Source organism: Nicotiana tabacum, chromosome 14 (genome assembly GCF_000715075.1).
Source record: "Nicotiana tabacum cultivar K326 chromosome 14, ASM71507v2, whole genome shotgun sequence".
NCBI lineage: Eukaryota > Viridiplantae > Streptophyta > Magnoliopsida > Solanales > Solanaceae > Nicotiana > Nicotiana tabacum.
In genome coordinates, this window is record NC_134093.1 from 91,175,237 (window position 1) to 91,190,584 (window position 15,348).

The 15,348-nt window shown below is 38.3% G+C and overlaps 1 long non-coding RNA gene across 1 annotated transcript; it reads right to left on the reverse strand.

The window, feature by feature from the left end:
* Positions 1 to 302: 302 nt before the first annotated feature.
* Positions 303 to 5,414, reverse strand: LOC107818264 (uncharacterized). Its single transcript, XR_001655373.2, has 5 exons — positions 5,274 to 5,414; positions 4,319 to 4,488; positions 4,100 to 4,190; positions 2,849 to 2,977; positions 303 to 329 (listed from the first exon to the last, which is right to left on the reverse strand). It is a non-coding gene; the product is annotated as an uncharacterized LOC107818264 (long non-coding RNA).
* Between the last annotated feature and the right edge of the window lie 9,934 nt (positions 5,415 to 15,348).

Sequence of the window (15,348 nt, forward strand, 5' to 3'; positions counted from 1 at the left end):
AGTCCACTCCATTTGAACACTTTAACCATATAAATTAAAATTCTCCAGTGATGAACAAGACAAATGAATAAGCCAAGGACACGTGAAACAAAATAAAAAAAAAGAACCAACCCCCCACCCCTTCGTCATCTTCTCAATGATCCCCCTCCTTCCGTCATCTTCCCGACGACCCCCCCTCCCCCTATTTTGTCTTCGCAAAACTCTCCACCTCCTTCGTTTTCTTCCCCAGATCTGATGTGAGAAACCAAAAAATATTTTTAGATCTGAGACTTGAGGACTGAGGTCTGTCAAAGCTTTGCCGGAGTTGCATTACATACTACAAAATTAAACTGAAATACCAAAAACAGAAAAAAGAATTAGGACAGTGGAAAAGAGAGCAGAGAAAGTTCCTCATTTCAACAATCCCAGCACACTAGCGCGCGCGAGCAGAGAGAGAGAGAGCGCTAGTAGTATCAGTAACATTCTAGCCTATATTCCAAAATTTTCAGATCCAAGAGGAACTTTTTCGGCCAAAACACACTTTCGGATTGTTGTAACCTCAGTGAGTTGCAAATCTTGAAAATTTCTTCTAAAGGCCAAAAACGTTTGTAACCATAAGTAACCTTTATAAGTTGCAGATTTCTTTTTCCATTATTCATTTTTTCTCCTCTCAGCTCGCCGAAAAATTCTCTGCCACATTCGTCGGATTACAATAGGTCAGGAGGAATAAGACAAGGGGGTGAATGGAGAAGGTGACTATATCGATGGAGATAGAATGTTGAAAAATTAAAAGAAATATTTCGGCAAAAACTATTCATTTTCCGGAAAGAAAGATGAGGAGTTTATTTTTTGGACCATTTCACGCGCCTGGAAAATGTAAGGAACACTTGACTTGCTATGTCCGTTTTTTGTGTTTAAATGTCACATATGAGATATGGTTGAAATGTTCAAATGAAACGGACTTAAGATAGAGTGTGTAAGTAAAAAGTGAGGACAACTTTAAGGGGTTGCCGATGCATTTGGCCTTCTTAAAATTTAATGTGTGAGAATTAATTCAGACATGACTTCTTGCAGATCTCAAATTATCGGGTATGTAGTTTGAGTAGAAATGGCGTGGGGTAGCCACTTTTTAATGTGGTATTTAGTTTTTATCCAGCATTTTTAATGTTGAGCAAAAATAGCCACTACTCTATTAAAATTAATACAAAAAGATGATTTTACCCTTTCTTCATGAGGGCTGTGTAAATATTAAGAAAATTTTGTCCTTAATATTTACGCAACACTCATGAAGTTAAGGACATGATGTCCTAAAGTTTAACAATAGAAGGTGCAAATACATGACACTTTATCCTTAATATTTACACAACACTCATGAAGTTAAGGACAACATGTCCTTAATATTTACACAACGCAAGTTAAGGACACTATGTCCTTAACATTTACACTGCACTCATAAAGTTAAGGACACCATGTCCTTAATATTTACACAACACATATGAAGCTAAGGACAAGATGTCCTAAAGTTTAAAATAGAAGGTGCTAATAAAGGACACTTTGTCCTTAATATTTACACATCACTCATGCAGTTAAGGACATCATGTCTAGTTCAGGTGTATTTTTGTCCGGACGGGTAAAAGTTATTTATTTTTTGATATTTGGTTATTTGGAAGAAAATATTTCTTAAAAATAAATAATTTAGGCAACACTATAGGAGACGAATTTGGTGCAGGGGGAAGAGCGAAGCAGTGGAAGTCCCGGGAAGGAGTGGTTGGTGGGATGGGGGCGGGGGTTTTGATGAGGGGAATATTGCGGGGACAAGGTGTTGAAGGGTGGGGGAAGGGTGTCATGGCAGGGGTAGGTCAGGGGTGATTGGAATGCAGGGTGATAGGCCGGCCCCCCATGCCGAGATGGCAAGGGTGTGAATAAAGAGGTTGGTTGGAAGGAAGTGGTTTGCCGGGGTGAGGAGAGATGGGGGTTAGAGGGTGTCAGGGGTGTTAGGGTGAGGTCGGGGTGCAGGGTGGCAGGTTAGTATGAGAGTCGGGATGATGATGGTGTGAATTAGAGGGTAAAGGAAAGGTTCAAAGAGTGTTTTAGGAATTGTTCTCTTCCCTTTGTAGAGAAGTCATTTTCATCTAATTAAGTCATAGTAGAAATATTTTAAACCAATCAAACATGAAAAAATTAAAAAATATTTTTCATATATATTTACTTCATTTCCAAACACACCCTTTACAATTGAAGATTAATTTGAACTACACTCAAACTACGGGGGAAGTGCACAGTTGACCACTAATTAGAATTGTATTTACTCTTAAGCCAATGTTTAAAATATATTTTACTTTTTAATCAGTGCTTTAATAAACTTTTCTTCATACCAAACATACCCTAAGTTTCAATCCTTTAAATATGAAGGTTTAAGTTTCAAACTTTTAGATATAAAGCTGATTATCACTTGATTAAAGCTTCATATGTTCAGATATAGAAAAAGAAACAAGTAACGATATGAGTAGTAAAATTTGAGAATAACTGATTAAATTCCAAATAAGTTTTTAAAAATATTCCTTAAATATGTATACCATAGAGTAGTATGAACCAAGTAAATCTATAATGCAATTTCTTTAAGGTCATGAAATGATACTTTTTTGTAGTCTAAATTCAAATTAGTTACCATTAAATTACTTTCTAATGGGTTTTCCCTAAAGAGCTATCAGTTTTGAATAGTTTTTGTAGAGAAGCAGTATGACTAACTATACAGTGACAAATTTAAGGGAGGTTGCATTACTTGGCTATTTAGGCGGTAGATGATGATGCTGCAGTTGCTTTTGAAAGGTATTGAAATAAGTTAAAACTTCTAGTGCCAATAAGTTACCTCCATTGAGCTACAGTAACTTGCAGGAGATTTAAGCGATTGAGCGTTGCCATTCTTCGCAAGTAAATGGCGATGATGTTGTCTAAGTGATGCTATAATTTCCCGTCCTATACTACTGGTGCTTGTTGGCTGCCACCAAATAAAATAACGATCAATATTCGGGTTATAGCCTCTGGAAGTATGTCAAGGTAAAAAGCCATTAGTAGAAATGAAACAAATAGACATCCTCTTGACTCTTCAACCAAGTTGACATAGAGGTAATTTCATTGTAATGATTTTCACTTGTGTAAAAATTTTTCTCATGTAAAGCATTTTCAAGATTAGCACAACAACCTACACAATTGAGTTGGAGAAACAATACTCTTTATAAAGCAATTTTATGTGGAAACAAGCAATTATACTAAAGGCATTCTAACATATATGTTCTGTTTGTGAACTGCCTTAGGAATCCACCTTTACCAGGTAATTCAATTTTCCCATTCATTGTCAGAATAACGTGTATTCTAGAGCTTTATTGTTTAAAACTTATCAAGTGCATAAGCTATATATACCGTGCATTACCACTAAGCCTCATATGAAGATATAATAATGGATAAAAATTCAGTACTGAAATAAGAATTTCTTAAGGAACCGGATAACAGTGTAAACTTTTGATGTTCTACCAACAAGAAACTTAGAAAGAAAAAATTAGTAATCAAAAGCATAAAAGATCCAATAGTGGTCAAGATGGCATTGTGAAGTACTTAAAAGAGGGCTGAAATATAGAAAATACCAGCAGTGGTGCGAATGACAAAAAAGAAAGTTCAGAAAGTAAAAAGGATTGTATTGACAGTACAAAGATAGGTGAATATAGTACCGACCTATAAGAAATCCGAATATTTATTGGTAGCATACTAATCATCACTCAAGAAAATCTGAATATATCACAATATCCAAACACTGGAGAACATAGGTAAAATAGTATTCATTTAAATACAGAGTAATGGTAAACACAACTTCGATCCTTTTTAATGGGAAAATACAGAGGTAGAGTTTTATTTCAATCGATGTCTAAAACAATTACAAATGCTAACTCTAGTTCTTTACTTCTCCATGATCGAATGGTAGTATCCAGTTTAGTTGGTGTGTAAAATAAATGCGAATGCTTAATTCGATAGTAATGCCTAGAAATTTTAATTTCAAATTAAAAACGTAGCAGCAAATATTGATTCGTTCTAACATATAAAAAAAACCATTAAGTGCCAAATTTACCTTGCTGTAACGTATTAAAATTAATTGGTCAGATGAATTTCAAGGATTAGCTTTCTGCACTAAGCCACTCGACTAATTGAACGATTCACATCTGCAGGCCGGGAAAGAATAAAACTTAATGGGGAAAACGTTAATCACATGCACGCAAATAATATACATATCGAAGAGAAAAGTATAGAGTAAGTCGTGGCAAATCAAAATGAAAGTGAAATAGCTTACATTAAAGAAACTCTAAAAATCATTAAGGAGCAAGGAAGTACTTCACACGATTTTGGTCTTTTAAGTTATCCTCATTGTCTTCAGCCTTAGCCATTAGTTTCAACCCTTCTTTTTCAGACAAACTCTCAGGAACTTGCAGTACATCCCTTCGCCATTGTACACCAGGGAAACTAAAGAAATTACAGAAAATTACAAAAAGGGATAGTAAAAAGAACAGTCAGAGAATCAAAATCAAAATAAAATCCAAGCAACCTGATTGGAAGCAGTTCGAGAGCGATTGATATATAAGAAGAAAATCATTGTTGTACGGCCTATTTGGTAAACCTGTGTATAGAAATTTAACTCAGGACATGCGGAAGAAACCAAAAGGACTAAATAAAAAAAAAATCAAATCATTGTCCAATTGAAAATTAGGGACTAAAAAAGTACATGGCAACCATTACTCGATTAGATACTATTAAACTTCCTTTTTTCCCCCAACAAAAATCCTTTCTTCCATATAAGAATCAGAGATAAATTACAATAATTTGTACAGTAAGGAACAAAATCTGAAAATCAAAATCAAGAAGGATCAAAGTTCTAGATTTCGAAGTGATAAAAGATTTATATTGGTACCGGTAATACTTTTCTCTTTCTTCTTTGTTTAGGAGCGGGATTTTGAAGTGTTTGAATTAGTCATCTGCTGATTTATCCTTTTTTACACGAAATCCCTTACTCAAAATGCAACCAAAGAATGAAATCAGAGAGTACAATAGGCAGGATGGTGCATAAGAAATCTAATAAAATAGGATTCATTGAATAGTTTTGTCAAACACCTAGAGAACAAAATCTACAAATACCTAATATATTCTCAACGACCGAAATAAATCATCAATACAAGAAGTGTAAGATGAGAAAAAGAATACACAACAAAAAATAATAATAGACAGAGCAGAGGAGTGAGAAGAATACCCACCAGAAAATAACAATGGACAGAGCGACGGAGTGAAAGAGCAGAGGTATGAAGAGAAGAGGTGTTTGCAGGAGTGTTGGATTTGGTAAGAGAAATCAGACGGTGACTCCTCGTGTTGGGCTGAAAATTAAACTTTTTTATCCTTGGATGGCGAGACATGTTGATCATGAGCTGCCTGCTTATCCTCACTCATAGTATAGGAAATAAAACTAGATAAGAGTGCACGTGCTATGCACGAGGCACATATGCATTCTCGACGTTAATGTTTGTGTTATTTGCAGGCGCATCACATATATTTTAAGGTATTTCAACATTGTAAATGAGAGTAATATACCATCTTTATATGTAATGCAAAAGCTATCAATTGTAAATAAAAAATCTTTATAACTCCTTTAAAAGGGTAAAGAGACAGTAATTGCACATAATATACGGTACCGCCAAATTCACAAATATAGAAACAATTTAGCATAAATATCCAGGTACACATGGTGGTTCTTCGTCGACACCTACTTCTTTGTAAAAGCCCGCCTCTCCCCTCTCCTTTACCAAAAGAACATTAAATGAAGCTATATCTTTCTGTACATCATTTGCAGCATAACTCGTAGCAATTTCCTCCGAAAAAATGAGAAACCATGAGAATTTACTCTTATATGTAAACCAAATGGCACCTCTCATAGATTTTTTGTCCATCTTGTATAAATTTTCTACCATAATGATATATCTTCTACCGCATAAATCAAGAAATTTAAAGATTGATTAATCACTTTGCTTATAGGTCATGCTATTATTTGTCACAATCAAATTCCCATCATAGGTCGTGATGGCGCCCAACAATACCGTTAGGCAAACCAACGATAAACCACCAACACAATCATCCGATCATAGTACTTTTAAAATCAAGAATTTCATTAATAAAATAAAATTAAGTTTAGAAATCATGGTAAATACTTCCATTACTACTAAGTCACGAAGTATGGACAAAAAATAAAGCGTGATGTTTTAAATACAAGGTACAACCATGAACAATTACTAAAAATTTCTAAAATCTAGTGTCACAAGTGCATGAGCATCTAGTAGAATATACAAAATCACTATAACTGCTGTCTGAAATAAAATAGACAGAAATAAATAAACATAGTAGGAAGGAGACTCCGGGTGTTGCGGGTCGACGCATGGGAAGCAGCTCACTGCTAAGTCCCCAGCTAAAGCCGCTATGCACCCGAGTGACCACTTGAAGTACCTATCTCAGTACCTACATAATTAGTGCACAAGTGTAGTATGAGTACGTAATTCAACGCGTACCCAATAATTATCTAGTCTAAACTCGAAGAAGTAGTGACGATGGATCGACATCGACATCGACACTTACTAGTGATCCAATAATAATGTACATAAAATAGACATGTATGAAACACAACAAGTTGCAACAAAACATGTAAATATAAATAATATAATTCTCAAGTAAGAATAATTATGAAATCATCAAATACCATAAATTGCCTCGAAGGAGCAATGAAATCACTAAAAATGTCATAACCGGCCTCGAAGGCACGAACTCAACTGATATTAATATCAAATCAAATCTCAAGTATTACGCACGAGTCTGCTGAGGTGAACGACCCAATCCCATAGGAATAGTGATACACAGTACTGCCGAGGCGAAAGGCCCGATCCCATAATAATAGTGATACACAGTAACAAAGCGAACAACGTGATCCCATAATGATATTTCATAACACTACTGAAGTGAATGGCCCGATCCCATAGGACTAGAGAAACTTTCCCATCCGCGAAGATACGTGCGTGTCAAGAAGACACGGAACTCTAGATCACATAAACACAACACGAGGATATAGGAATGCAAAAGAAAATATAATTGCTACCAACCATCAAATATCCCGCAAAAATTCAAAGTAAGGAGGCTCGGTCAATACAAAAATTCTAGTCATGGTGTAGATCTAAATCTACTCGGACATAAATATAAATCTAGCTTACGCATGGACACTTGTCACCTCGTATGTACGTAGCACCCATAACCCGTAGCATACAATAAATAAGATACCTATGTGGATATTTTTCTTTTACAAGATTAGGTAAGAGATTTACCTTGCTTCCAATTCTACTACTCGGCTTCCACACCTCACTAATCACCTCAAATCGACACCGAACAACTCAAAACTAGTCAAAGGACATACAAACCAATGAATATATGCTCAAAAACTCATAATTCAACTATTAGAGTCAATTTCTAATCCCACTTAGAAAGTCAACAAAAGTCAACTACGACCCATATGCCCGGATTTCGAAAATTTTCGAAGATAAATATTACCCATGATATTACGAACTCAAATATATATCTTATACCCAATTCCATAATTAATTTTGTGGTCAAATTATATTTTTACTATATTCTAGGTTTTTCAACAAAATCCCAAAATTTTGCTAATTTCTATATTTAAATCCATCCCTATTATGTATATTTAACTCACAATAGGTATTAATTACTTACCTTTTGATACTTGATGAAAATGCCCTTTCAAAAAAATCCCAAATCACTCAAGCCAAGAGAAAATCGAGTGAAATGAGCCTATGTCCCGTATTAAAAATCGTATTATGCCCAGGCATTCTTCATCATGATCGTGAAAGAAGCCTCGCGATCGCGAAGGCCAAATTGCCATGCCTAGGTCTGCCTTAATCACGTTTGTAATGGCCCACTTGCGTTTGTAAAGAGAACTGGCCTCCCAACCCTCCGCGTTCGCGATCCTCTCTGCCGCGGTCCTCTCTGCCGCGTTCCTGAAGGTCCAGCCAGCCTTCCCACTCCCCTCTATTTCTTCTTCACATTCGCTAAGGCAGCTTCGCATGCACGAAGGGGATCCATTTCCTCCATCGTGTTCGCGCGAATTTCTTCGTGTTTATGAAGAACAAACCAATGCCCCTCCAAAATCCTTCTTCGCGATCGTAGAACACCCTTCGCGATCGCGAAGCACACCAACACCAGCAAAATTTTCCAACTTCTACATTGCTCCGGGTGGTCTGAAACTCACCCGAACCACCGGGACCCCGTCCAATTATACCATCAACTCCATAAATATAATTCAGACCTACTCAAAGTCTCAGAACAGATAAAATAATATTGAATTTAATAATCGCACCTCAAAACCAAATTAATCAATTTCTAAACTTCAAACTTCTTCCAACTAACCGTGAACACGACGAATCATACTTAGACAACTCGGAATGACACCAAATTTCATACACAAGTCTAATATGAAAATATGAACCTACTTCCAGGCGCTGAATTCCAAAGAGGATCCGATAATACCAAAGTCTACTTCAAGTCAAACTTAAAAAATTCTAAAACCTTTAAAATGCCAACTTCCAACAACAAGCACCGAAATGCTCCTAGTCCACTAGAAACTCGATCCAAACATACGGCCAAGTCCAAAATCACCATACGAACCTGTTAGAAAATTCAAATACCGATTTTGAGGTCATTTAATTAAAGTGTTGACTTAATTCAAACTTGGACACCTTAGGCGACTATTATGGAACTAAGTATTCTAAATTCAACCCGAACCCTTTCAAAACCAAACCAACCGCCTCCACAAGTCATAAACAGGAAAAGCACATATGGGAAGTCTTAAATAGAGGAATGGGGATCTACAAAGCAAAATGATTGGTCTGGTCATTACATTCTCCACCTTTTGAATAAACATTTGTCCTCGATCGGGTTTAGAATCATACCTGAAGTGCCGAATATGTGTGGATATCTACTCCACATGTCCTTCTAGGTCTCCCATGTCGCTTCCTCAACTGATTGACCCCTCCATTGAACCTTCACCACTGCAATCTTCTTGGACCTCAATTTGCGAACCTGCCTATCAACAATGGCAACTGGCTCCTCCTCGTAACTCAATGTAACGAGCCGACCGGTCGTTTTGAGATTTAGTATTCCATTCAGTGGTTCGAGGTCTTGAGTGGCTTCATATTGTGTGTTATGACATACGTGCATAGTCGGATTCAATTTTTGGAAGTTTCGGGATTGATTTGGATAAGTGATTCTCATTTTAGGAGCTTCAATTGGAAATGTTGACCAAAATTTGACTTTTATGGAAATGACACCGGAATGGTATTTTGATGACTCCGGTAGATTTGTATCGTGATTTTGGACTTGGCGTTTTTCCGTAATCGAATTCGGAGGTCCCTAAGATTATTTGGCTTGTTTTGTCGAAAGTTGGCAATTTAAAGGTTTAGAATTTTGTTAAGTTTGACCGTAGGTTGACTTTATAGATATCTTGATTGGATTTCTGTTTAGGGACTTGGAATAGGTTCGTTTTGTTATTTGGAACTTGTTTGTAAAGTTTGGCGTCATTTTGAGTTGATTTGATAGGAATCGGACGCACGATTGTGTTTTTAGAAGTTCTTGAGTTTCATGTAAATTTCATGTGTTTTGGAGGTTCGATTCACGGGTTCAGATGTTATTTTGATGGTTTAATCGCGTGAGTGAGTTTATATTATGTTTTCAGACTTGTGTCGATGCTTGGACGCGTTTTCGGAGTGTTTGGAAGAATTCTAGCTTTGCTGGTTTTTGCATAGATGTCTCAGGTCTCGCAAATGCGAGAATATGTTCGCATTTGTGATACCGCATTTACGAGGTGGGATATCGCATTTGCGATATAAGCTAGAGTCTGTCAGGTTCGAATTTGCAAAAAATATGTTCGCTTTTGCGATGGGGCTTGGGCTAGGCTGAGTCGCATTTGCGGTCATTTTGATCGCTTTTGCAATATGTTCCTTGTTTGTATTTGTGAACTCTTTGTCGCATTTATGACGTCAGCAGGACTGTGATGGTGTCGCTTTTGCGATCATTCTCCGCATTTGTGAACCCAGGTCGCATTTGCGACACCTGCAACTTAACATAAAAGGTGGGAGTCAGGATTTTAGCCTCATTTCTCATATCTTTGAACCCTAGACTTGGTAGGAGGCGATTTTGAGGAGTTAGTTTCATGTACAATCATTGGGTAAGTGATTTTGACCAATTTCAAACTATTTTACATGATTATATATTAGTTTTAACATTATAATTATGAGAATCAAAGAGGAATTTCGGGAAATTTTGCCTATGTTTTGAAAAATGAAATTTTGGGGTTTGAGAGTCGAATTGGACTCAGATTTTGAAACAAAATACATATATAGACTCGTGGGATTATGCGTAGTCAAGATCTACTCTTGGACTCAGATTTTGACCAGGCGGGCCTGGGGTTGACTTTTGTTGAATTTTAGGGAATTGTACAAAGATCATAGCTTTACTTATTGGAATTGATTTCTCTTGCATTATTTGATGTTATTAAGTCGATTTTGATTAGGTTTGGGATGAGTGGAGGTGAATTGTAAAGGAAAAGCTATTTTTGAGTGTTGATTTGGCCTAGTTGAGGTAAGTATCTTGCCTAACTTTGTGTAGGGGAACTACCCCGTAAGGATTGATTTGATTGTGTTATTTGTATTATGTGAAAGACATGTACACGAGATGACGAGTATGTACATGGGCTATATATGGTATTTTGACTGGTGTGGACTTCTAGACTTCTTCTATGCATTTAATTGAATTTATCATAACATGTTATGTCTTTCATTGTTGAGCTTACTCTTTCGTTTCATTGTGTTGTTATAATTTTTGCGTTCATTTACTTGCCACGCTCTCGTGTTATTTTTCATGTTGTTGCACTTCAATGTTTTTGAGCCGTGGTCTATGTGATTGTGGTATTAGAATTGTTGTTATGGAAATGTTGTGGCATAAGGGCACATGAGGTGCTAGTTGTTATATTGTGTTGTTATGCTTTTGGCACATATGGGATTATTGAGAGGATTGCCAGGATGTTTGCACGTGAGTTGTCCGTGTTATTGTTACTATTGATATTTGCACATGCGGTGTGACAAGGCGGGCTATATATGATGGGTTTGTGTATGTGGCGAGACGATGCGGGATAATTATTGATACGGGTATGGCGAGACAAGGCGGGCATTTACTTTACAGTTGCGCACGCGGCGAGATAAGGTGGGCTATGTCGGGGATGATTTGTGATGGCCTAGGGGCATTGTTATTCATGATAATTGTGCGGTGGTGTAACCTTCTTGTGTGTGTCATGCATATTACGAGCTTTGTTGTGTTGTTTCCAACGTGCTACTCGGTGTCTCTGATTTTACCTGTTGACTTGAGATGTGATAGTACACTTGCACAAGCATACACTGTAGCAGGTCACCTATATCAGTCCAGGTGTATGAACCTTGATGTTTATTGATCATTTACATGTATTATTGTATACCCGCCTTATGTGCATGGATTGGACTATTGGCACATGAGTTGTCTTTGCGAATATGAGGTATTATTACTATTGGCACGTGACTTATCCATATGGATGTGAGGTGTTATTACTATTGGTACATGAATTGTCCGTATAGATCTGAGGTACTAATGGTTTTGGCACATGAGTTGTCCATACAACACATGAGTTGTCCATGCGGTTGATGGGTAATGTGGGCACGAGATGCCAAGTGATTATGATTCGTGATTTGGGACCCGAGATTGTGATTTTGAGGTGTGGTACCTCGGGGTGATTCTTAAGTAAACCTTGTATAAAAATGGTTGATTATAGGTTGTTACTTGTTTTCCTTACTTGGTTTTACTGGTACTTCAATTGTGTTCTGATTAATTTACTGTGTTAGTACCTGTTTACTCCTTGTTGCTATTTGTTGCTTTTACTTTCCATTTGCTAGTATTATATTGTTATTCTTTCCATGCTTGGCATTATAAAGATATTTGTTCCTCTGTTAGTTTTATATCAACACTTGTACATGTTATTATGTCTAGTAGGTGTCTCGACTGTACCTCATCACTATTCTATCGAGGTTAATCTTGAAACTTACTAGGTGCCATTGTGTTGTACTCATGCTACGCTTCTGCATATGTTTTGTGTAGATCAAGGTACCTCTGAGCGTGCCGGTAATTAGCTAGATGTTGGAGTTTTGCTATAGAGACTTTAAGGTACACCTGCCGCTATGCTCGTAGGTCTAGGAGTCACCTTCTGGAGTTTTACATTGTTACTGTTTACTTCCATTCCAAACAGTGATGTAGTTGATATTCTTAGTTACTCTTAGAAAGGCTTATGAATTCGTACTACCAGTTTTGGGAATATTGTAATTGTTATTCAATATTGAGGTTATTATGAGACTTATTAGCTTTATTTAATGTTCTTAATTGTTATTTCTGTCAGATTCTCTTGTATGTTAGGCTTACCTAGTCTTAGAGACTTGGTGCCATTAGGACTATCTCCGGTAGGATTTTGGGGTTGTGACAAGCTGGTATTAGAGCTATAGGTTTATAGGTGCTACGATTCATAAGCAAGTTTAGTAGAGTCTTGCAGATTGGTATGGAGACGTCTGTACTTATTTTCGAGAGGCTATAGAACTATTAGGAAACTTCACTTCTTTCATTCCTATCGTGCGAGTATGTTGATTTCGGAATTTAAGCCCTTGTCATTCTATTCTCTCACAGATGGTGAGGATACGAGACACAGTTACTGATGGCACTGAACTTAGAGCCGGTGTTGCTAGGGGCTGGGACAGAGGAAGAGGCAGAGGCCGGGGAGGAGCACGTGCTACAACTTAACACCTGTAGAGCAGTAACTGAGGAGCCACTAGTAGCTCTGGTTGGAGGATAGGCACCGGAGGCGCCTGTTGTTACCTCTGGACTTCAAGAGACTTTAGCACAGTTCCTGTGCATGTTTGGTACATTGGTTAAGCAGAATTGATTTTGGCTGCACCAACTACTTCACAGACCAGGGGAGGGGCTCAGACTCCTCTCACCCGTACTCTAGAGCAACTGACTCACATTGGTCAGGTTCCAGGTGTTATGCTGGTATTCATTTTGGTTCAGCTGAGGTCAGGCCAGAGGCATCAGAGGAGGAGCAGAATAGGCTTGAGAGGTTCAAGAATGATGCACAGGGTTTTCTAGAGAAGTGTCACCATATTCTCTGCACCATGGGTATTGTGGAGGTGAGTAGAGTTGCCTTTACTACTTTTCATCTATCAGGAGCAACGTATAGGTAGTGGCAGGCTTACGAGGAGGGTAGAACAGCTGATGCAGCCCCACTCACTTGGGCTTAGTTTTTAGAGATATTTTTGAGAGAGTTTGTTCCCCAAACCCTCGGGGATGCGTGGCGCACAGAGATCGAGCAGATGCGCCAGGGCACTATGATAGTGTTAGAGTATACCATCAGATTCGGCGAGTTGTCCTGACATGCACCTACCTTGGTTCTTACAGTTAGAGAGCGAGTCCAGATATTTATAGAGGGGATCAGTTATGGTCTTAGATTCAGCATGGATCGAGAGTTCGATAGAAATGCCGTTTCAGTAGGTTGTAGAGATTGCTCAGAGGTTGGAGGGTATGCAGGGCCGAGAGAGGGAGTACAAGACCTCGTGGACTAGGAGGATCTACTTATCCCTATTTTGGAGGTAGGGTGTGTCATGGTAGAGGTTTTGTGGGTTAGCCAGTTTAGTTTGCACTTCAGGCTTCACGTGGTTCTTCAGATATCCCGGGGTCCCAGAATACCCATTTTGGATAGCTTCCATAGCCATGTCAGCCGAGAGGCTACTTTGAGTGTGGGCATACCAGCCACATGGTGAGAGATTGTCCCAGACTCTGGATGGGTGTTCCATCGCAGGGTGTTCAAGATATGAGTTCCGCCCCAGTTGCTGTTATGCCTGCACCACTAGCTAGGGGTGTAGGTCAGGCGGGTAAAGGTCGTTCTAGAGGGGAGGTCAGGCCCATTATTATGCTTTTCCTGGTTGGATTGAGGCGATTACATCAGATGATGTCATTACAGGTATGGTTTTAGTTGGTTATAGAGATGCATTAATATTATTTCAATATGGTCCCATTTATTGGTAAGATTCATCCTACCTTGCTTCAAACATGGTTGTGTTTTGTGATACTTGTACTCTATTCATGTGTTCACGCCAGATGGGGGATTCTATTGTGATAGCATGTGCCTATCATTCTGATTTGGTCACTTTTGTGGTTCATGAGGCTTGGGTTGACTTTTTGTTAGTTAAATACGGTAGGTTTTGATGTGATTTCTTGACAGTTTGGTCTGACTTGTGATTTAGGTGCTCTACAGGTATGGAAGTCTGTTACATGTTATGGTTTGGGTTCTACTTGAATGGGTTAGTAGAGTTTTTTAGTGGTTGAGATGTTTATCTTACTTGTGATTCCGAGTGGAGGATGGGGACCTGGTGTTCTCTGTGGATAGGTGTGTTTGTACCGAGCTATATGACGCGGTGAGGTTATGTTAAGGTAAGATTCGTTATGTTTGTTTCATATGTCTTACTTCTTCCTTGTGGATTGGATCCGTAGTATGGTATCAATGGGGAGTTGTACCTGTTGGACTTGTTTGATAGTTCTCGCACATGTTTCTCTTCCATATTTAGTTGTATTCGAGTTATGCTTGTGGGGTTTGGATTGCGATGTATGTGCCAGGTGGCGTTTGATGTGGCTTGTTGATCGGGTAAGCAGTTATGAGTTTCACATGTTCTTGCATCATTGTCAATGTTGTGAAGGTTTGGAACAAGATTCTAGTCGATATGAGGCTAATTGTCGGTACCGGGGTTTAGTAATAGGCAGCTATTGTGGTCCGAGATGTTGCTATGAGTATATGGGTGGTGTGGTTGTTTCTTATGTATGTATGCATGAGATGTTACAGTTATTTGAGGATTATACAGTGTGTTTATGTGAGAATCGGGTCCTTGACGGGTGTTGAAATTTGGTTGTAAGGCTTTTCGGCATGAGTGGAAGGAATAATCTTTGGTTGAGATGATGTTGTCGGGCTTATGTGGATTGGGGTGACATAGGATCACCCGTGGGGTATGTGCATGGTGAGTTATACCGTAATTTGATGGCTTGGGAAAGACTTTTGGTACATTCAAGGACGAACATTTATTTAAGAGGGGGAGAATGTAACGACCCGACCGGTCGTTTTGAGCTTTAGCATTACGTTCAGTGGTTCGAGGTCTTGAGTGGCTTCAT